This window comes from Podarcis liolepis, assembly GCF_965112155.1.
Source record: "Podarcis liolepis genome assembly, chromosome: 2".
Lineage (NCBI taxonomy): Eukaryota > Metazoa > Chordata > Lepidosauria > Squamata > Lacertidae > Podarcis > Podarcis liolepis.
In genome coordinates, this window is record NC_139555.1 from 105474635 (window position 1) to 105496586 (window position 21952).

Genomic DNA, 21952 nt, shown 5'->3' on the forward strand with positions numbered 1-21952 from the left:
GTCACTGGATTACTCTAAGGTCACAGCACATTTTCCCACGGGTGGATTCCTGTCACAGTCTGAACCATTTATGTACTCAACTAACATTCAAAGTTGAGTTTCCCCCAGTAGCGAAACAGAGCAGGATTTCCAAAAAATGGATGCCTGTGTCCCGTGCCGGATTTACGTATAAGCTAAACAAGCTATAGCTTTGGGCCCCACTCTCTTGAGGCCCCCAAAAAATTTAAAAGGAAAAGAAAACTGGATATACATTTCCAAAATATGTAAGATAAAAAACAAATAAAATAAAACCTACATACAGCAGCAGTGTTTGGTGTTGTGTAGGCTCCTAGGATGAAAGTCATGGGCCCCGCCTGCTAGCCTGCTCCCTAAAATATCACTGGCTTGCTCATTTCTTTATACAGGGTGCCTACATTCTGCATGGACTGGTTGCAGGGCAACATGTGCAAATGGCTTTTGATACCTATTAGGTCCATAAATTAACGTATAGCATATATTCTTTTTTATTATTCTTTTTTTGAATATTTTATTGGTTGAATATAAGAACAACATATAATCAAATACAAGCAATAAAATACAGTTTTCCCCCAACACCCCCCCAAAAAACAGCCCCAACTACGTCCAGGTAATCACATTAGTAATATAAGCAAATGAAAAATTATTTCTACAGTTGCTGGTTTAAAAAATATCATCCCACATGCTCCCATGTGTCTCAGGTGGTTTAAATGCATGTTCTTTCTTTGATGCATATGTAATAAAGAAGGACCACGTTATGTAAAAGTTATGTAGTTTCTCATGTTGTTTTCTTTCATGTACCCTTTCGGTTAACTTTTCCATCAAAATTAATTCCCAGACATAAGCATACCAAACTTCATATACGCATATACGTTCACGTTTAATTTCTTCCAGTGTCTAGCAACAGCAAGACATGCTGCAGTTAGAAGATGCACAATTAAGTCTTTGTCTCTAAGATTTTGCGCTTCATCTGCAAATATAGAAAGCAATGCTATTTGGGGATCTAAATTGATCGATTGAGATGTAATTTGTTCCATTTCCTGAAATATTTTTAACCAGAAGTTTTTAATCCATGGGCATGTCTACCACATGTGTATAAATGTTCCTTCATTCCCACAATTTCTCCAGCATTGTGGAGAAATATTTTTGTCTATTTTGCTTAGCAATGTGGGACGCAAGTACCACCTGTGGGTTAGCTTGAAGGTGTTTTCTCTTATTTGGGCAGAAATAGCTCAAAAGGGGGCTTTTTGCCACATTCCTTCCCACAAACCATCATCAATCCCTTCTCCCAAATCTCTTTCCCATCTAGTCTTCGAGATACAGCATATATTCAACACAAAAAACAGCGATAATTTGTTGTTGACAAAGGACAGCTGGAGGGTCCCCTTACCTTCAGTAGCTTAGGGCCTCATCAAACCTAAATCCGGGCCCTGCCTGTGTCAATGTGCACAAGCAGGCACATGTGTGGAATACTGCTCTCCCACAGCACCACCACAAGCCTGGCCAGCACTATATACCAAGGAGAGCTCCACTGGGTGACCTCCAACTACAACCCCCAATATTATTGACCACTGGCCATGCTGGCTGGGACTGATGGGAGCTGGGAGCCCACAACATCCGCAGGTTCCCACGCCAACTACCACAAGTGCAACGCTGCAAAGAGAGTGAAGGCGTCTGACTGCATCTAGGATTTTAGGTGTCACAGAGTTGCATCTTCCTGGGGGAGAAGGGTGGCAGTCCTACAGCAGGTGGAAGCAAGCTCAAACGAAAGGGAGAGCTTTTCAGGGGAGCAAGTTTGAAGGCCTTTCTGCTTAGCCCTAGCCACCTTAGAACATGCGATGTCCCACCAAAGGGACTTGAACTTACCTACCTTGGCCGACTCCCCGCCAGAGCGAATTCCCCTCCTCGCATCTCTTTCAGACAGCTACCGCACAGTCATACCTTCCTTGCTTCTCTGCCCCGTCCCCACCCACAGGTTTTTTATTTTGTGTGTGGGGTTTTAAAAAAAATTCTAAATGAAGAACTGAAGTTGGGAAATGGGGACATGCTACGGGGTGACCTGGTTTAGCTGAGGTTTCCTGTTGGGCTGACTCTACAGGTAATGAGGACGCTCAACGGCAACTCATCAGCCGATGCGGTGAAAGGAAGCACGAGCAGAAACACTGGGTGAGAGAGAGGGTGGGGAGAGGTGGGGAGAGAGAGAGAGAGAGAGAGAGAGAGAGAGAGAGAGAGAGAGAGAGCTTCTTCCATCGAGGGCATGTTAAGCAGCCAGCCATTCTGGCCTGGCTCTGCCACACCTGTGCTGCTCTGATCAAACATCAACATGTGGATCTTGGCTACCTCCCAAGGGCACAAATACACATTGATTAGAATGAGCAGCAGGAAGCTCTGTAGGTTATGTAGATCAGGCCAGGAAACCTGGTTTTTTTCACCCAGCTCGGGCAAGGTCCCATCGGCCCAAAACACTAGTGTTTACATTTCAGAAACAAGAGAGTTCAGAACAGCCTGGAAGTCATGTCCTTTCTCCATTATCTAGGATGCCTGTCTGTCCCACATGACAACACTTTGCATGCATAGTATTCAAAACGCCTACAACGATCTCAAGAGATTCACAGCAGACCTGGGAGGCAGGGCAGCCTTATTTATGTGTGTTGCATTAATAACCTGCCTCTTTTCCATGGTGGAACTCAGGGCGGTTTTGAGATCATAGAATTGTAGAGTTGGAAGGGACCCTGGGGGTCATCTAGTCCAACCCCCTGCGATGCAGGAAGATGCAGCTGTCCCAGACGGGGATCGAACCTGAAACCTTGGTGTTATCAGCACCATGCTCTCACCAACTGAGCTGTCTAGGCTTACAAGAGGTTCCCAGGCAGTTTCCCACCCAGACCTGCTTTGCTCCAGCAAAGTGGTTACTTCACAAAGGGTGTTTGGGGTAAAATAACGAAACTGGGTGAAATGATACTTATATGACCATTTTGGGAGGCGGGGCACGTCAGCCTGCTCTGGCCAAAACGACAAACGGCCTAGCGGTAAGGGATGGAGGGATCTGTCAATTACAGTTCTCGCAGTTTCTCATTTCCCCAAACTTAAATTCAGTTCTGCACATTTCCACGGCAATTTGTGGGTTCTTTTGTAATCCTCAGGAACGTTCATCAGCATCTTGGCAAATAAACACATTTTTGTATGCAGTTTTGAATAACGTACACTTTTCTGAAAAGCAATTTCCCCAAATACAGTGGTACCTCGGGATGCGAACAGGATCCGTTCCGGAGCCCCGTTTGCATCCTGAATGGAACGTAAAATGCAACGGCATGTCTGCGCATGCACGGGTCGTGTTTTGCCACTTCTGCGCATGTGTGTGAAGTAATTTTGAGCGTCTGTGCATGTGCGAGCGACGAAACCCAGAAGTAACGCTCTCTGTTACTTCCGGGTTGCCGCAGAGCGCAACCCAAAAGCGCTCAACCTGAAGCACATTCAACCCGAGGTATGACTGTACAATGCGATTTTACAGCAAGTAATACACTGCACACTAATAGCTTAAAAGAAGAAGAATTGCATTTCTCCCTTATATAATATATATGCATTTTTGTAAACAGTGGTTGAGAAATTCATTGCAAAATTCAGAGAAGTGTGAATTTCAAAGGACGGCTTTCTTTCAGTTTGCATATTGTTTAAGAAAGCACAAGTCCAACAGATACACCTTTAAATATGAAGTGAATAAGATTTATCCACCGTCCCAAGCTAGCAGCACCTTAAAGGCTAGCCAATTTATTACAGCACAAGATTTCATGGATCAAAGTCAACTATATCAGACGCATGATCTTAAAACGGCAGATGCGTTCGTCTAATCCAGATCAGCAAGATCCTATGCCATACTATGTTGGCTAGACTTTAAAGCGCCACTAACCCGTTTGTTACTGACATGACCCTGCTAAGCGAGTTGTCGTCACTGTGAATGCTTGCACAGAACGCTTTATTTAAATGAAGGCTCACCTACCCTGGTTCAAAGGAGGCAGGGTAGGGGATTATATCAGATTACATGGCTCTTGCAAACTGGAATGGGATAAGGTAAACCTGGGTTCAGTTTATGACCCAAAAGTTGTCAATTACAGTTTCGAAGGCAGAGGGCCTTCTCAGTAGTGGTGCCCGCCCTAAGGAATGCCTTCCCAGCAGATGTCAAGGAAATAAACAACTACCTGACTTTTAGAAGACATCTGAAGGCAGCCCTGTTTAGGGAAGTTTTTAATGTTTGACGTTTTATTGTATTTTTAATATTCTGTTGGGCTAAGGTTACCAGATTTTTTTTCAAAGAATCTGGGGACACTTTAAAAAAAAAAGTTATTTAAAAAAGTTATTTTTTAAAAAAAACAAGAAATAATATCTTCTCTTCTGTGGTCTCCTCTGTCACACGGCCTTCCTCTGGGCCCCGGCCTGCTCTCTTGGAGTGCTAGCCGCCGTGGAGTAGGCTCAGGTCGGGCCTGGGCTTGGCCACGTGTCCTTGCCCTCCCAGTGCTCTCCTACCTTTCCTCCTCAGTGGCGGCAGCAGCGATGCAACAAGTTCGGGGCTCCCCTCTTTTTTCTCCTTCCTCTTTCTCTCTCTTCCTTCTCCTCCTCTCCTCCTTCTCCCTATGTCGGCTCTGGGGTTTTCCTGACCCCGGAGCGCCACTGGGCAGTTGGCCACGTGGCTGGGCGCTCTCGCAGCAGTGGCAGTGGCAGTCTCAGCAGCCCAGAGCCAGCCTGGTAGCGCAGTTGGCTCTGGCTGGCTTCAGGAGCTGCTCGCTGCCGTGGCACCTGCCATTTTGCCTCGCTGGCATATGATGTGTCTTGTGCCGTTGAACTAATCACGCAACATTCATTGCCTACTAATAAATCTACAACACTTAAAATATAAATCCAGGGACATTAAATGAAATCCGAGGACATTCCAGGGACAGATTTGTAAATCCGGGGATTGTCCCCGGGAAACGGGGATGTCTGTAACCATATGTTGGGAGCCACCCAGAGTGGCTGGGGAGACCCAGCCAAATGGGCAGGGTATAAATAAATTACTACTACTACTACTACTACTACTACTACTACTACTACTACTACAGTTTCAATGTATTACCTGGGGATTGGAGGGTCACCCTTTCAAAACCTGATTGATATGCATATTTCCAAAAGGAAAGGCCATACATGGTTTGCGTGGAGTACATGTGATGGGAAGGATCTCTGTCTAAAACCTTAAAAGACCTGCTGGCAGTCAGGGCTGACAAGATTAGATGGACCAGAATTAAGGTGGCGTCCTAAATTCGTATCTCTCAGCTTTCCTCGCCTTGGGTAATAGTTGTGTAAGTTAATAACATTGCTTACATAATGCTTGACAGCATTCAGAGTGCTTCACATATATTATCTTGCGGCAATACTGTAAGTAGTTCAGTATGATTATTCCCATACTGCAGATGGGAGAGACTGAGCTTGGGAGACAGCAGCTTGCCTAAGGATCTAGGTGAATTCATGGCAGGCGCAAGATTCAAAGCACGAATTCCAGATCTGCGGCTTTGCAACTGGGCCACTGGACTCCACTGGTTCCTAACTTTCCTTTTTACATCCTGCTGTGACATTCCTATTCAGATGCTGGAACAGTATATTTCAAATCGGATGTCCAGCTGGCCAGGGGTGGAAAACCTGCCTTGGTCTTCTGCTCTGTGCCTTTAATAGCAGACATCAGGGTAGGAGACCTTTTGCAACCTGGAGATAAGCATTAGCTGTTATAACGTTCAGGAGCAAGTAAAAAAGTTGGCAGGCAGGATCCCCAGTGTAGCAAATTCCACCAGGAGTTCCAGCTGGGCAGGACTTTGACGTCCAGGGCCCCACTCGGCTTAAGAAGCAGGCCCCCCCAACGCAGGAAGGCTGCCTTTTGAAATGTGAAGTGATACACCCTGCCGTCTAAAAGAATAATCCCTTCATCACCCTGGTTAACACCATCAAGTTCAGAATCTAAAATTATCTAACTGCACCACTGAGTTCCACAGCACTTATTTCCACATTAAACACAGATGATAGCTCAGTTGGTTAGAGCGTAATGCTGATACAGTGGTACCTCAGGTTAAGAACGTAATTCGTTCTGGAGACCCGTTCTTAACCTGAAACTGTTCTTAACCTGAAGCACCACTTTAGCTAATGGGGCCTCCCGCTGCCGCTGTGCAATTTCTGTTCTCATCATGAAGAAAAGTTCTTAACCCGAGGTACTATTTCTGGGTTAGCAGAATCTGTAACCTGAAGCATCTGTAACCTGAAGCGTCTGTAACCCGAGGTACCACTGTAATGCCAAGGTTGCAGGTTCGTTCCCCGTATGGGGCAGCTGCATATTCCCGCATTGCAGGGAGCATGACTACATTCTCCTCAGGGTCCCTTCCAACTCTACAATACTATAATTTCAAGTTACCTTTCGCTCTATAAGACGCACCAGACCACAAGACGCACCTAGTTTTTGGAGGAGGAAAACAAGAAAAAAAATATATTCTGAATCTCAGAAGCCAGAACAGCAAGAGGGATCTCTGTGCAGTGAAAGCAGCAATCCCTCTGGCTGTTCTGGCTCCTGGGATAGCTGCGCAGCCTGCATTTGCTCCATAAGACGCACACACATTTCCCCTTACTTTTTAGGAGGGAAAAAGTGAGTCTTATAGAGCAAAAAATACGGTAGTGTGCATACTACAGCTCTCGAAATGTTCAAGGACTGACTAAATATTCAGTCTGTTGCAGCAAAACCAACACAGAGACTTGCGATACCTTGCAGGGGGCTCATGTCCATGAAAAAACGTGCAACTGAAATGTGCAATTAAAAAGAAAATGGCGGAACAAGACTTCTTGGGTGGCGGTTGTTACTACATCTAGTTTGATTTTGATTTTGCTCCAAATACCAGTGCCCGAAAAAGGAGTCCCTCCCTTTTGAGGAATGAAAACTCATAGCAGTCTTAGCATTTCAGTTGTTATTCTTGATATCTCTGTTATGAACAGCCCACCCTTCACCCTAAGGTCCCGAGGCAGTTGCAGCAATTAAAACACAGTGTTAAAAACATTTCAAAACAACTTACCATCACAAGAAATAAGGCAGGTGCTAAAGACGTACAACTCGGGTGCCAAAAGCCAAGGTAAAGAGGGGCGTCTTCAGCATTTGCTGAAAGCTGTATATAACAAAAATGCCCAGACACACCTCTGTGGGGAGGGAGTTCCACAATTTAGGGGCTGCCACAGTGAATGGCCTCTGCCGCTCTTCACACCTGAGGGGTCTAGGGGGAAGGAGGCAGTCTGTCAGGTATTTGTCCCATCAGAAAAGATAACACTGCAGCTATTTCTGTGCATCTCATTCTGTGGTGCCAATACGACTCCTATTTACTATATACAGCCAGGACCTTTCACTACCGCCCACCTATGAGTCATGCGAAAACATCCTTCATGCTACGAGCCAGGTAGCTTGGAGCTAGCCAACACTCCTGTCGAAACAGATACCCTTGGATTCACTTTCTAGGTTGGTATCAAATCAACGTTTTTTCCCTCTTCTCACTGTACGTTGGGGGACGTTTTCCATCAATGTGGCTCAGGCTGCTGCGGCAAGACTGATTAATCTTTAATACTGGAAATACATGTCCTGGTTTTCGGGTGTAAAAATGGCATCTGGGGGGAATTTTGCCGAAACGGCAAAGTATCAGGGAAAGCCCGGATGTATGGCAACGCGATGGAAAAAGCAGTGGAAACAGCTCAAAACCTTTAAAATCACTATTTTGGGGCTAGGTTTTCCCCCAAAAGCTCAAGAATTTGGGTTTGTTCCCTCCCAATTTTTTTTGGTTGTTTCCTAAAAAAACATCAACAACTTTGCGGGTTTCAGGAATTCTACTTTTTGAAATATGGGAACCCTAGGAAAGATGTGCAAATATCTCACATGAATACCAGGAGGGTTGCAGGATATATGCTCATTACTTTAATGTCTGTGGCCTTTTTTGCCTCTCCAAAACTGCTGCTTGTTGTCCTTTTCACACATAGACACCTTGCCCCCTTCCCCTGTTTAAAGGGGTGGAGATATGGGGGAAAAGTTGTTTGTCGGTGGAATGGAATGGTTGGTGAAACTGTCCTTCTTGCGCCACAGCACAGAGATATTTTCCCTCTCTTTTTGGAGCTGGGGAGGGAAACCACTGCTGCTCCTTGCCAAGGGCGCAAGGGACCCTACGTACGCCTCTGATAATATAGAACCAACTCTTCATGTTGTGGTTTGAACCCTTGGTCTCTGTTCCAGGAGCCATTTTCTCATGTCACAGACGCCTTCGCCCCTGATCTCATTAGTGTAATTATAAATGAATTCATTGTTTCAATACCCAGAAGCGGTGCCACAAAAGGAGGTGCCGGAACTCACCATGAACGCCTCCTTTGTTCTCTTAGAATGGCAAAGGCGCCCACCTGAGAAATGCCAGAACTGAATTTCTGCAAGTTCCAGCTTGGAAAAAAAGCCCTACCCTGAAGCCCGTAAAGGTAAAGGACCCTTGACAGTTAAGTCCAGTCGCAGGTGACTCTGGGGTTGCGGTGCTCATCTCGCTGTACAGGCTGAGGGAGCCAGTGTTTGTCCACAGACAGTTTTTGCTGGTCATGTGGCCAGCACAGAAATGCCATTTACCTTCCCGCCGGAGCAGTACCTATTTATCTACTTGCACTTTTTTGTATGCTTTTGAACTGCTAGGTTGGCAGGAGCAGGGACCGAGCAATAGGAGCTCACCCCGTCGCAGGGATTCGAACCGCGGACCTTCTGATCGGCAAGTCCTAGGCTCTGTGGTTTAACCCACAGCGCCACCCGAGTCCCTCCTTAAGTCCATACGCATATGCAAAACCTGGCCCTGTGTACGCTTACTCAGAAGTAAGGGCCACTGTTTCCAGTGGGGCACATTTTCAGATAAGTATACATAGGACTGCAGTCTAACTTAATGGCAAGATACATTTACTGATAAGGATAAAGGCACACATTTCACATGGTTTGGTCTGCATGATTCTTTTTAAAACTTTAAATAGCAGCTGGTGGTGGTGGGGCAATCAGGATGAAGATCACAAATATAGGACATTTTTTTAACCCTTCAAACCCCTTGTCATTATCCTGATAAACATTTCCCCTCCTTCCCAGTTTATTTACAATGAGTGGGGAGCTGGCATTAAACTTATCGGAATAAGGAGAAGGGTTGATTTGCAGTCCAGGAACACATGGAGCCACAATTATATTTAGCACAGTGATAGTAAGAACCCGCCAGGTCTTATCGGGGCAGATAACAGCCATTTATATAATAATGTTCAAGTTTCATAATGAAAGGAAGCTTAAAAAGCATCACACTAAGGAGCAGCTCCTGAATCTCCATGGTGATTGTAGGCAGTATGTAATTAAGTATAATCATGTGTTCTTCTGGAGAGTATCTTTCCCCTATTAACCTGGGCAGCGCTTCGTTTCTAAAATGAAAACGTCCTGGGTTCAGGCCTGCCTAGACATGGGTCAGGAAGCCATGATGAAACCATGATGTAGGCATGTACTATTATTGCTCTGTGCCTCCCTTTACTTACAGCCATCTTAGCCTATAGTCAGATGTATATAAAACAATCAGACTGTACTTACTAATAAGCCCACCTTGAGAACTTGTCTGTGTTCCCAGAATTTAAGCAGAATTTGAGTTGGCCTGACCAGAATTGTTGCTCACTTGCGTGAGAAACTGAGGATACGAAAACGGAATATTTATATTTTAGGAACCCGCCCCCGCTAATTTGTTTTAAACTCATTTTAAAATTGTATTTTTAAATTGCTGTAACCAGCCCAGGGACCTAGTGGTGAAGGACAGGTTGGAAAGGAAGGAAGGAAGGAAGGAAGGAAGGAAGGAAGGAAGGAAGGAAGGAAGGAAGGTCATTTCCATCTGAAAGTTTTTTGTTCAGTGTTTTACTCTGTAGTAAAAAGATTGCAGCATTTGACCACAGCAAAACAAGCAGACTATGCATACAAACCATACATTTAAAGCACAATACTCCGATTAGAACTGTAGTTTAATCCTGGCAGAGCTACAGTTCTCAGCACCCTTAACAAACTACAGTTTCCCAAGATTTAGGAATACGTGTCTGCTTTAAATATACTAGCACATTTGCAGTCAAAGAGGCCTTTCTGTAGAGGTTAATTATTGACAAAAAAGGACAAACATGGTCAAACCAATTAAACCTTCACTTCCTTATTCATCATTAAAAAAAACAAACACAGAGGTAATTAAAGAGGAGTGAAGGGGAAGTGATGGAAATTAAGCAGAGAAAAACAAACTGAAATATAATTGGCCGACTAATAGGAATTTAATTGTGTGATGTCTGAATTAAAGCTCTTGAGTTTCCCCAGTGATCCTGAAAACCTCTGGAAGTCTAGAGAAGAACAGAATCTATGTGGCTGCATGATGATTTCAACACGGAAATCACTAAACTTTGTATTCCTACCATGCTTGGATTCATGCATGCAACCAATTATTATTTTTCTACTGATTAAATGCATCATATAACACTTTGGCATGTTCAAAGTGCTTTGCATGGATTATCTTAACAATATTTACCAAAACCATTAGTAGTAATAGTAGTAGTAGTATTACAAGTACTGTACTACTAATATTGTTGCTGTTAACCCCATATTAGGGGCTGAAATTAAAGGATGGTGGCCCATGCTTTTTTCTAGAAAAATAGGTGCCAGAACTCACCATGAAGTTGTTACGATAAGTGCCACTTTTTAACAACAACAAATAGACGTGCCATGTTATAATAAAAATACTGCTCCCTTTCCCTTATACAGGCTCTAAGAGCCCATATAGAGTCCTTAAGTAGGCTCTCTATTGGTAGGAGAAAATAACAGAGGCCAACCAGAGAATATTGAGAAGCAAAGCAGCTAGTAAGCCTGGTCTTTATTAACTGTTGCAACAGGGTGCTCACAACCACCCGCAGGCAGGAAGGACCCAGAACAATGGTGCGCAAGCCCTTATATAGACTTTTGAAGCTGCCCACCCTGTAGCCAAAGACCGCCCCCCCTAAACATCATACATACATACATCACAGAAGGGGGCGGGCTACTGCAGAAATCCTGTCTGGCAAGATACTGATAATGGTCACTTGATTGCTTTACCTAGGCAGCCAGGCCATTCCTTTTGAGGCGCTAAATACTTCTTTCCTGAACCCAGGTCACAGGCTCACCCTGTTCATACACAATACGCCCTTAAGATAGGATTTGTGAGCAAAGAGGCAATGGTGAGGTTTTCCCATTTCCTTCCTCACTGCAGAAAAATTTTGTGGTGGCTGGAAGAGTCAAAATGGCTTCGGGATTGTTCTGTACTACAGTGGTACCTCAGGTTACATATGCTTCGGGTTACATACGCTTCAGGTTACAGACTCCGCTAACCCAGAAATAGTGCTTCAGGTTAAGAACTTTGCTTCAGGATGATAACAGAAATCGTGCTCCGGTGGCGCGGCGGCAGCAGGAGGCCCCATTAGCTAAAGTGATGCTTTAGGTTAAGAACAGTTTCATGTTAAGAACGGACCTCTGGAACGAATTCAGTACTTAACCTGAGGTACCACTGTATTTCAGACATTTGGTGCCATTATTGCGTACCCTTGAGTACTGCACCGTTGGTGGCAAAGGCATATTTGAACCATTCATTTCTTGGTTCAAATTAGTTAAGTTTCTGATGGCCACTAAAATTTATGAAATGGTAGCCCGGTGATCCTTTTCCCTCCTAGAAAAGCTATTCTGAATGCAGCGACAAGAGGCAGAGTGCTTAACCCCTTCCCCACCAACTTGCTTCCTCCCAATCCTCTTCTGAAAAGGCCACATCCCCACCAGTCATCTGCAGCACATTTTAAGCATATGCCTTCCCTCAAAGAATCCTGGGTGTTAAGTTGTGGGTGAACATATCAAACGACACAGCGATTCTTCAAACAGCTCTTGTTTATTCACAGGCCAGAATAGAACTGAACTGAAGGGTTCAGCCAGCCTGCTTATATAGAGCTCCAGTACAATGCAACAGTAACCACTTTCTGTAACTATCCAATCACTGAACGTCACTTTCAATCCCTTATTTGCATATGTGGACCTGAGTTAAAACTATCTACAGTATCCCCCTGCTGGCCCAGGGTGAGAACTTCAGTACATAACACTGGGAACTATAGTTTTACCACCTACAGTGCTTCCATTCCCAGCACTCTTAACAAACTACAGCTCCCAGAATTCTTTGTGCTTCAGATGTGCTTTTAAATAGATGGCAGGAATGTGCTCTCTTCCCCGCAGTGTTTCAAATGCTTGTTTGCAGTGCCAAACACATCACTGAAATCAGCAAAGGAAAAGCCACTGCCCAAAAATTGTGGCGGGGAAAGGCTTAAGCATTCCAACCTTTCTCTTTTGTTCTCACTCAGCCAGTCCTCAGCAGCTTTTCCAGCAGAAGATAGGCCATGTGGTTAAAAGTGCATTTATGTATAACATGTTGGCAGCGCTATTTTTCTAGAAAAAGAGGTGCCACTGCCAGAACTCACCATAAACACCTCTCTTGTTGTCTTATACAGTTGTACCTTGGAAGTCGAATGGAATCTGTTCCGGAAATCCGTTCGACTTCCAAAACGTTCAGAAACCAAAGTGTGGCTTCTGATTGGCTGCAGGAAGCTCCTGCCACCAGTCAGAAGCCATGGAAGCCCCGTCGGACGTTCGGCTTCTGAAAATCATTCGAAAACCGGAACACTCACTTCCGGGTTTCAATTGATCGAGAGCCAATTTGTTTGGGAGCCAGAGCGCTCAAGATCCAAGGTGTTCGAGATTCAAGGTATAACTGTACAGTGGTACCTCAGGTTACAAACTTAATCCGTTTTGGAGGTCCATTTGTAACCCAAAACCACTGGCTAATGGCGCCTCCTGCTGCAGCCGCGCACAACTTCCACTCTCATCCCGGGGCAAAGGTCGCAACAAGGGGCATCTACTTCCAGGTTAGCGGAGCTCGTAACCCGCAGCGTTTGCAAGGAGGATGGTACATAACACGAGGCTCCACTGTAATGGCAACACTGCCCACCTGAGAGGTGCCAGAACCGAGTTATGGTGAGTTCCTGCTTTTTAAAAAGCCCTATATGTTGCGTGGCTGTATTAGCACTACCTAAGCCGTTCAGAAGGTCGGCGGTTTGAATCCCCGAGACAGGGTGAGCTCCCGTTGCTCGGTCCTAGCTTCTGCCAACCTAGCAGTTCGAAAGCACGAAGTGCAAGTAGATAAATAGGTACCACTCCTGTGGGAAGGTAAACGGTGTTTCCGTGTGCTGCTCTGGTTCGCCAGAAGCAGCTTAGTCATGCTGGCCACATGACCCGGAAGCTGTATGCCGGCTCCCTCGGCCAATAAAGCGAGATGAGCCCCAGAGTTGTCTGCAACTGGACCTAACAGTCAGGGGTTCCTTTACCTTTAATTTGCAATCTGTAAAGTAAATAAATCTGCTAAGGGCTCCCTCTTGTGCACACCATAGCAATGTATGTAGCGGCTGCCGCATAAAAGCAGTGCAGCCACCACACTTCGCTGGGAGTTGCAGCAATGTCCCAGCAAAAATGTTTCCAGGCACTCCTTGCATATTTGAAAATATATGTGATCATTTTTATTCTAACACACACACCCCCCCCCTCAAAGTTTAAGTACTACATAGAAAACTGCTTTTGTACCAGGTTGGACTATTTTATCCATCTCGCTCAATATTGTCTACTTTGGCTGGCAACAGCTCTCCTGATCTGCCTGATCCTTTTAGCTTGAGATCTCAGCCTGGGACTTTCTGCATCCAAAGCATCTGCTCTACAGCTGACCTACAGTCCGCCCGTCCTGTCCCAGCGTAAAATAATTCAGCATACAACATGCCACCTTTTCCAGAATGCTTTTACATCTTCAAAGAGCTTCACAATCCTTAGCTTTTATCTCCCGCAACAGACAAGGAAGAAGGCTAAGCCAAGGCAGTCTTTTGTCCGAGGCTACCCAGCAAACTAAGGGACGCGGGTGGCGCTGTGGGTTAAACCACAGAGCCTAGGACTTGCCGATCAGAAGGTTGGCGGTTCGAATCCCCGCGACGGGGTGAGCTCCCGTTGTTCGGTTCCTGCTCCTGCCCGCCTAGCAGCTCGAAAGCACGTCAAAGTGCAAGTAGATAAATAGGTACCACTCCGGAGGGAAGGTAAACGGCGTTTCCGTGCGCTGCTCTGGTTCACCAGAAGTGGCTTAGTCATGCTGGCCACATGACCTGGAAGCTGTACGCCGGCTCCCTCGGCCAATAAAGCGAGATGAGCGCCGCAACTCCAGAGTCAGCTACGACTGGACCTAATGGTCAGGGTTCCCTTTACCTTTACCCAGCAAACTACGCAACATAAAAATAATTCGAGACAGGCTATTGCAGGGCAGGGAGCAGCAGGGTACACTCAGAGGGCTAAATTGGCTGGGGGTCTCCACCAGGCTGCCATGCCAAGAATGCCCCATTCCTCCCAGCCAACCAGGGTCTTATTGGGCAAATCGGCCATGCTGTCTGTATGAACTGCATGGCTTCGATAATAAAATCTGGATCTGCATTACTGCGTACTAGTATGTCCTGTCAGATCAGATTAGGGAGCGGCAGGGCCGTGGCGCATCTTACGGACAAGACTTGTGCCTTGGGCCTCAGACAAGCTCTGCATGGGCCTGATTTGACGTGCCAAAGGGAAAGGAAATCCTCACCTTTTTTTATAACACATGGCAACCGCTTCTGGAATACATGAGACAGTAAGCGCGTTCCACTGAAATCCCATGGCAACATGTGCAAAGATTTCTTGGACTAAAATACAGGGGTGTGAGTTGATCTTTGAAAGCTGTCTGGTTGGTAGGTTTCAAGTTGAGTTATTGTGTGTACAGTGGTACCTTGGGTTACAGACGCTTCAGGTTACATACGCTTCAGGTTACAGACTCCGCTAACCCAGAAATAGTACCTCGAGTTAAGAACTTTGCTTCAGGATGAGAACAGAAATTGTGCGGCGGCAGCGGGAGGCCCCATTAGCTGAAGTGGTACCTCAGGTTAAGAACAGTTTCAGGTTAAGAACGGACCTCGGGAACGAATTAAGTACTTAACCAGAGGTACCACTGTATGTCCTTTTTAATTAATAAAGTTATTTAAAATAATAATAATTTGAGGCTGCTTCACCCACCTCCAGCACAACCTGATGAACTGTATATATGTTGGTTTTAATTTCTATGCAAATTGGTGTGGAAATATGCCTCTATGAGACAGAGAGAGAATACAGAGGAGGAGGAAGAGGATTCATCAAACCAACGTGTTAACCATCTTGGCTGCAAGTTTCATATTGGTTGCTCAACTTGTATTTGGCTGAGAGTCCATGCGCACCCTCTGACGTAAAGATTCAAACCATTTTACGCTTTCCTTTTTTTAATGAGGTGTCTCCTCCCGGATGTGAAATAATCAAGCAGTTCCTGAGAACTGGGAAGCATTGTCCTAACTAGATCTTCATACCTTTCCTTGCCTCTCTGCATATTGATTTAAAATTCTCTGTGGGCAGGTGAATTTCAAATTAACACTCCTGGCTGGCGGTTCCCTACTCGGGACTATCACGTACAGTGGTACCTCGGGTTAAGTACTTAATTCGTTCCGGAGGCCCGTACTTAACCTGAAACTGTTCTTAACCTGAAGCACCACTTTAGCTAATGGGGCCTCCTGCTGCCACCGTGCTGCCGGAGCACGATTTCTGTTCTCATCCCGAAGCAAAGTTCTTAACCTGAAGCACTATTTCTGGGTTAGCGGAATCTGTAACCTGAAGCGTATATAACCTGAAGCATATGTAACCCGAGGTACCACTGTATATCAAAGAGTGCTTTTAAAATAGGGATATCATCACCAGTGCTCTTTTTTCTAAATGTTTAGGGGTACTCTCATTTTCCTACTCATATTGAAATACTGCCCCTCAATGAGGCCAAACTTAGATACACAACGTGTTTAGGGCTATGCCTACCCCTGCGTACCCCCCCCCCCCGAAAAAAGGCACTAGTAATTACTATGAGCGTTTGTTCATTGCCACTACTCCATATAACATGTCCTAAAGCAATTCGCAATCATAAAAGCACACATAATGCAATGTTTAAAACATACATCGAAAAGATAAAAGAACATTTTACCAGGTTCTGTTTAGTTGTGTCTCTTGTTTCCATGGATTCAGGCCAGAATTATGGGGTTGTTTCTCAGAGAGGACCTTGATTCGTTTTATGAAGGCAACAGGAGCTTTATTTGCCGATCATCTAACAGCAAGCATCACCTTTTATAACTCTTCTCACGGCCCTCCTCAAGATTTCTCCTCCCATTTCCACCCCCTTTCCATACACACCCAAAGCTCCAGGCTCTTTCTGGCCTTCATAACCTGCCTTTTTTTACACACATCCCTCCCATGACAGGATGTCCTTGGAGGTGCAATACGCCACATGCTGGCTCTATGTTATTACGCTATCACAGAGATTTAATCTCGGCCACAGAGAGATCTTGCCTTAGTAATACTTTCTAATTTGCATTAGCAATACTACTTTATTTTTCTGCAACTTGCATGAGTCATACCGCTTTCTTTGTTTGCTAACCCTGGACTTAATCGTATGTATGCAACTGGGAACAGTGACCATAGCGCTATCAGATTCAGCAAATATTAGATCTGCAAATGGCGGCTAAAACCAAACACAGTTGTGTTTGACTTCAAATGAGGAATCTTCGAAAGATGCGAGGGGATTGGCAAAAGGAGGTTGGAAGGCAAAGAAGAGGCTCAAATCTTTCCAGAACGCCTGGGGGCTGTTCAAAACCACAATAAGCGGAGTTCAGCTATACAGTGGTACCTCGGGTTAAGTACTTAATTTGTTCCGGAGGTCCATTCTTAACCTGAAACTGTTCTTAACCTGAAGCACCACTTTAGCTAATGGGGCCTCCTGCTACTGCCCCGCCACCGGAGCACAATTTCTGTTCTTATTCTGAAGCAAAGTTCTTAACCTGAAGCACTATTTCTGGGTTAGCGGAGTGTGTAACCTGAAGCATATGTAACCCGAGGTACCACTGTAATTTATACCGCAGATCGGGAAAGGGTAGCACCTAGGCCAAGGGGATTTCAGCATGGTTGACAAGGAGGGCCAAAAAAGCTATTAGAAGCAAGAAGGTTTCCTTTAGCGTTTTTATTCCTGTTTTTATTCAGTTAATGGCATTTATCAATTGCCTTGCACAATAAAAAGTAAAACCGCTAGACAGGTTAAACTAGGACCCATAAAAGCAGTTTTAAACCGGGGGGGGGGGGGAATTAAAACCCATTAAAAAAATTAAAGAGAAAGAATTCTGTGCATATAAAGAATTGAGTGCAAAAGCAACTAGAGGAGGAATAGAAATAATTATCATTTGAGTACAGCAAAAGCAGCAACGAACAGATATAACTAGAAAAACAAAAGACGTGTGTGGGGAGAAAAGCGATAAAATCTACCTTTTAAAAAGAGTGGGTGGGGAAAGGTAATTTGGTCTAAGAAACATCAAAGCATGTAATAGTCGATTAGATGATGCTGCCTTCATCCCAGACTCTATAAAAGAACTGTGTGTTAAACTAGGTGAAAAATCCCCTTAGCTTGTTTTCAATTAACTTTTTCCACTTCTACTTAGAAAAGTAAAACTTATTGGAACCAATTTTAAATTCTACTTACCCATCAGAAAATTACTCTCAGATGCCTACAATATTATCTGCAATGTGATGAGAGGGGATCCAATCTCTTTAAAACTGATGTGGGAAATGGATTTGCACTGTGAAACTGATAACACAAACAGGCAACAAGCCTTTGCAATTATTTTGGGAAAAAGTATTTGAATACATTTTTTTTCTATTAGGGGACACATAGCACAAGCAGATCAAAGGATAACTTTACTAAATCTTACTAACTTAGTTGGTCTCTAAGAAGGTGCTATTGGGACGCAGGTGGCGCTGTGGGTTAAACCAGAGCCTAGGACTTGCTGATCAGAAGGTCGGTGGTTCAAATTCCCGCGACGGGGTGAGCTCCCGTTGCTTGGTCCCTGCTCTTGCCAACCTAGCAGTTCGAAAGCACGTCAAAGTGCAACTAGATAAATAGGTACCGCTCTGGCGGGAAGGTAAATGGCGTTTCCGTGCGCTGCTCTGGTTCGCCAGAAACGGCTTAGTCATGCTGGCTACATGACCTGGAAGCTATACGCCGGCTCCCTCGGCCAATAAAGCGAGGTGAGCGCCGCAACTCCAGAGTCGTCCACGACTGGACCTAATGGTCAGGGGTCCCTTTACCTTTAAGGTGCTATTGGAAGGATTTTGTTTGTTTGTTTGTTTGTTTTGTTTTGTTTCAACTACGGCAGACCAACATGGCTACCTGTAACATTACTAAATCTGTCTATAGATACCGATAATAATTTACTCTTTAATGAACCTACTAATCTTTCTCATGTCTGCAACAAGATACCTGTTAGTACAATATTGGAAAACAGCTACAGTGGTGCCCCGCAAGACGAATGCCTCGCAAGACGGAAAACTCGCTAGACGAAAGAGTTTTCCGTTTTGGAGGTGCTTCGCAAAACGAATCTCCTATGGGCTTGCTTCACAAGACGACAATGTCTTGCGAGTTTCTGCTGGTTTTTCCCCCCCCCCCGTTTTTCTAAGCCGCTAAGCCATTTATCAGCTGATCCGATCAGCAGATAAGCCGCTAAAAGCCGCTAATAGCGCTAATCCTCTAACCCGTCAATAGGCTTGCTTCGCAAGACGGAAAAACCACTAGACGAAGAGAATCACAGAACGGATTCTTTTCGTCTTGCAAGGCACCACTGTACAAACTTAACTCTAGAGGCATGGTAAGGCAGACCACAGAACACAACTCTTATGGAGAAACTAACAAAGTATATTAGCGCACTAAGAAACACAAAGGCTGAAGATGATTTTGGAACAGTATAGTGCATGTTTATTAATAACACTGGAAAGGACAGTGCTATCTCTTCCCCACCCACGGCTCGCTATGGAACAATCTGTTAAGGCGGAGATTAGAAGACACTTCACTGATAACTCTTAAGATATTTTACAAACCAGCTCAATATTTAAAAGTATTGTTTACCATTGAATATGCATGGAATTTTTATTGGAGGTGGGGGATATATGGGGATTGGTTGTTATAAGTCTTTTCAGACACTGAAAAATGAAGTTAAGAAAAGAATCATTCAGTGGAGGGGAAAGCCCTCTCCTTGGCTTTATCTACTGTGGATTTCCACTGAATGAATCAGAATTGAGATTCAAATGCCAGACCCCTGTTGCAGCCTGTGCCGCAAACACTTGCAAATCTGTAGAAGTCAGGACATGGGTCAGAGACACCAAACAGCCATATGGTGGTACCTCGGGTTAAGAACTTAATTCGTTCTGGAGGTCCGTTCTTAACCTGAGGTACCACTTTAGCTAATGGGGCCTCCTGTTGCTGCTGCGCCACCGGAGCACAATTTCTGTTCTCATCCTGAAGCAAAGTTCTTAACCCGAGGTACTATTTCTGGGTTAGCAGAGTCTGTAACCTGAAGCGTCTGTAACCTGAGGTACCACCTTATTGTGAATACAGTGGTACCTCTAGTCTCAGTAACTTCGTCTTGTCACATTTATTTTCCAGGTTGTACAGACCTGTGACAATGATCACCTCATTTTCAAACAGGGAGGCATGTCTTACAAACTTAATTCATTCTGGAGGTCCGTTCTTAACCTGAAACTGTTCTTAACTAGAGGCGTGCTTTCGCTAATGGGGCCTCTTGCTGCTGCTACGCTCCCGGCACACGATTTCCGTTCTCATCCTGGGGCAAAGTTTTCAACTCGAGGTAAATCTTCCACGTTAGTGGAGTTTGTAACCTGAAGCTTTTGTAACCTAAGGTGTTTGTAACTCGAGTAGTATCTCGGGTTAAGAACTTAATTTGTTCTGGAGGTCCGTTCTTAACCTGAAACTGTTCTTAACCTGAGGTACCACTTTAGCTAATGGGGCCTGCCGCTGCCGCCGCGCCACAGCCGCGCAATTTCTGTTCTCATCCTGAGGTAAAGTTCTTAACCCGAGGTACTACTTTTGGGTTAGTGGAGTCTGTAACCTGAAGCGTCTGTAACCCGAAGTGTTTGTAACCCAAGGTACCACTGTAGTTTGTTACTTTGCTGCAGTGAGTGGGCAATTCCCTAAGTAGTAGAGGTGCGAGTATTATGCCTGCTGGATTGACAGTCCTTCGTGTGTCAGGGAGAGGATATCCAGATTTGCACCCTCAGGACATTTGGAATTTACTATCTCCCCTTATCCTTTTGCATATTCCACATCCAATTCAAATCCCCTCTCCCTTAATAAAATTCCTCCTTCAGAAAACTTTTATGAACTTCATGCTCTATAAAGTGGACGGTATTGGTTATCTCGAGTGTCTCTGTCCCTGAGGACCTTTTTTAAAAAAAAAAAATTCTGTTTTTTGCTGCCAGCCTCCTATCCTCTTCGCTGCCCTTGGAGCTGCCTGTGTCATCCTCTAAAACTGCCACCAAACTGCTGTTTGCATCTGTCTGTGTGGTTTCTGTCAGCACCTTGGAATCATGGGATGCTATCAAGCTGGAATGGAAAATTCCCAGTCATCTCTCACCCCTGCAGAGGGTAACTTTCCTGCAACTTGCTTAAAGTCCTTTTTTTTTTTTTTTTTGCAATGTACCTGCACCTAGATTCTGGAAAGTTAGTACTTTCGCTCCTTCTCATTCTGTGTTTGGCACTGCTTGGGCATTTCACATTTCTTTTTACGGCGCACACCTGAAGAATTTTAGGCGTCTGGGATGTTGCTAGTATCGGAAATGTCTGGGAAAACCTCTTTAAATCATGTCACCGAGGTGGTAATTAAATCCTGCTTTTCTCATTTCTTCAAGGACACGCCTCAGTCTCAGATTACTTGTGTTATTTATGTTCTTCCACCGTAGGCAGTAGATTCGCAGTGACTTTAGTAAAGGTCTCAATGGAAGTGTTGTGCCTCAGGCCTATTCCTATTGTAGACTCTGCAGTCTTTTCAGAGGAATCCTTTTAGAACTGTTGCAGACAATGCTATTTTTCTAGAAAAAGAGGTACCAGAACACATCCTGAATGTCTCCCTTGTTCTCTCGTCATGGCAATTGCACCCACCTGAAAGGTGCCAAAACTGAGTAAGTTCCAGCTGGGGAAAAATGGCCCTGGTTGTAGCTCTCATGGGCTCCCAGTCCTCCCTCAGTAACATGTGCTATTATTCTTGCCGCAGTAGGACTTGCTTCCGTTTCAGAGTGGTCAGAAACATTCTCACTCAGTGCATGGTTTTAGCGGAGGATGCATAGCACCCCGAGATTCTTGGATCATTGCCCACCTGCTTACCTGGCGGTTTTGTCACCTTGTACAACAATTCTTTAAAAGAAATAATGCGGCTGCGAGCGTGGCAGTTGGTTCATCTGCCATCTTGAATAATGACATTGCAGCTTCTCTCCCCCCCCCCCTCCAATTTACCAGATTTCTTGACCTTCTGCAGCTGAATAAGTTGGCTGCACCACATTTTTCTGATCAACAGGGCACATGTAAGGTAACCAGAAAATCAGAATAACCACCATTCAACAAGCATAAGATCTAGAGTATTATTAAATTTTGTCCCGATTTCCTACTGCTTGAAATCAATCAGAATAAAATAATAATATTGTGGTATGGGAGCAATTATGTTGCTATTAGAGAATCAGCATGTTAAGCTTGATTAGAGTATCAGACATAGATTGGGGAGATCTGCCTCAAATTCCTCCTCACAGAGCTACTATCCTCAGCCCTCTTAGCAAACTATGGTACCCAGAATTCTTTGTGGGAACTCATGTGCTTTGGACATGATTTAAATGTATGGTGTAGATCTGTATTAA

At 44.7% G+C, this 21952-nt stretch overlaps 1 protein-coding gene across 5 annotated transcripts in view; it reads right to left on the minus strand.

Moving 5' to 3' along the window:
* IL17RE (interleukin 17 receptor E) overlaps window positions 1-16385 on the minus strand; it is a 51675-nt gene extending 35290 nt beyond the window's left edge. Inside the window, exons 1-2 of one of the 5 annotated variants that reach the window (XM_083491824.1) lie at window positions 16197-16385; window positions 7092-7286 (exon numbers count right to left, since the gene is read on the minus strand). The gene's annotated coding sequence lies outside the window, so the exon portion shown is untranslated. Of the gene's footprint in view, window positions 1-1881; window positions 2470-7091; window positions 7364-16196 lie in introns of those variants that run through there. The other 4 variants (XR_014522953.1, XM_083491825.1, XM_083491827.1 and 1 more) reach the window with 4 other exon arrangements.
* Window positions 16386-21952: the final 5567 nt, after the last annotated feature.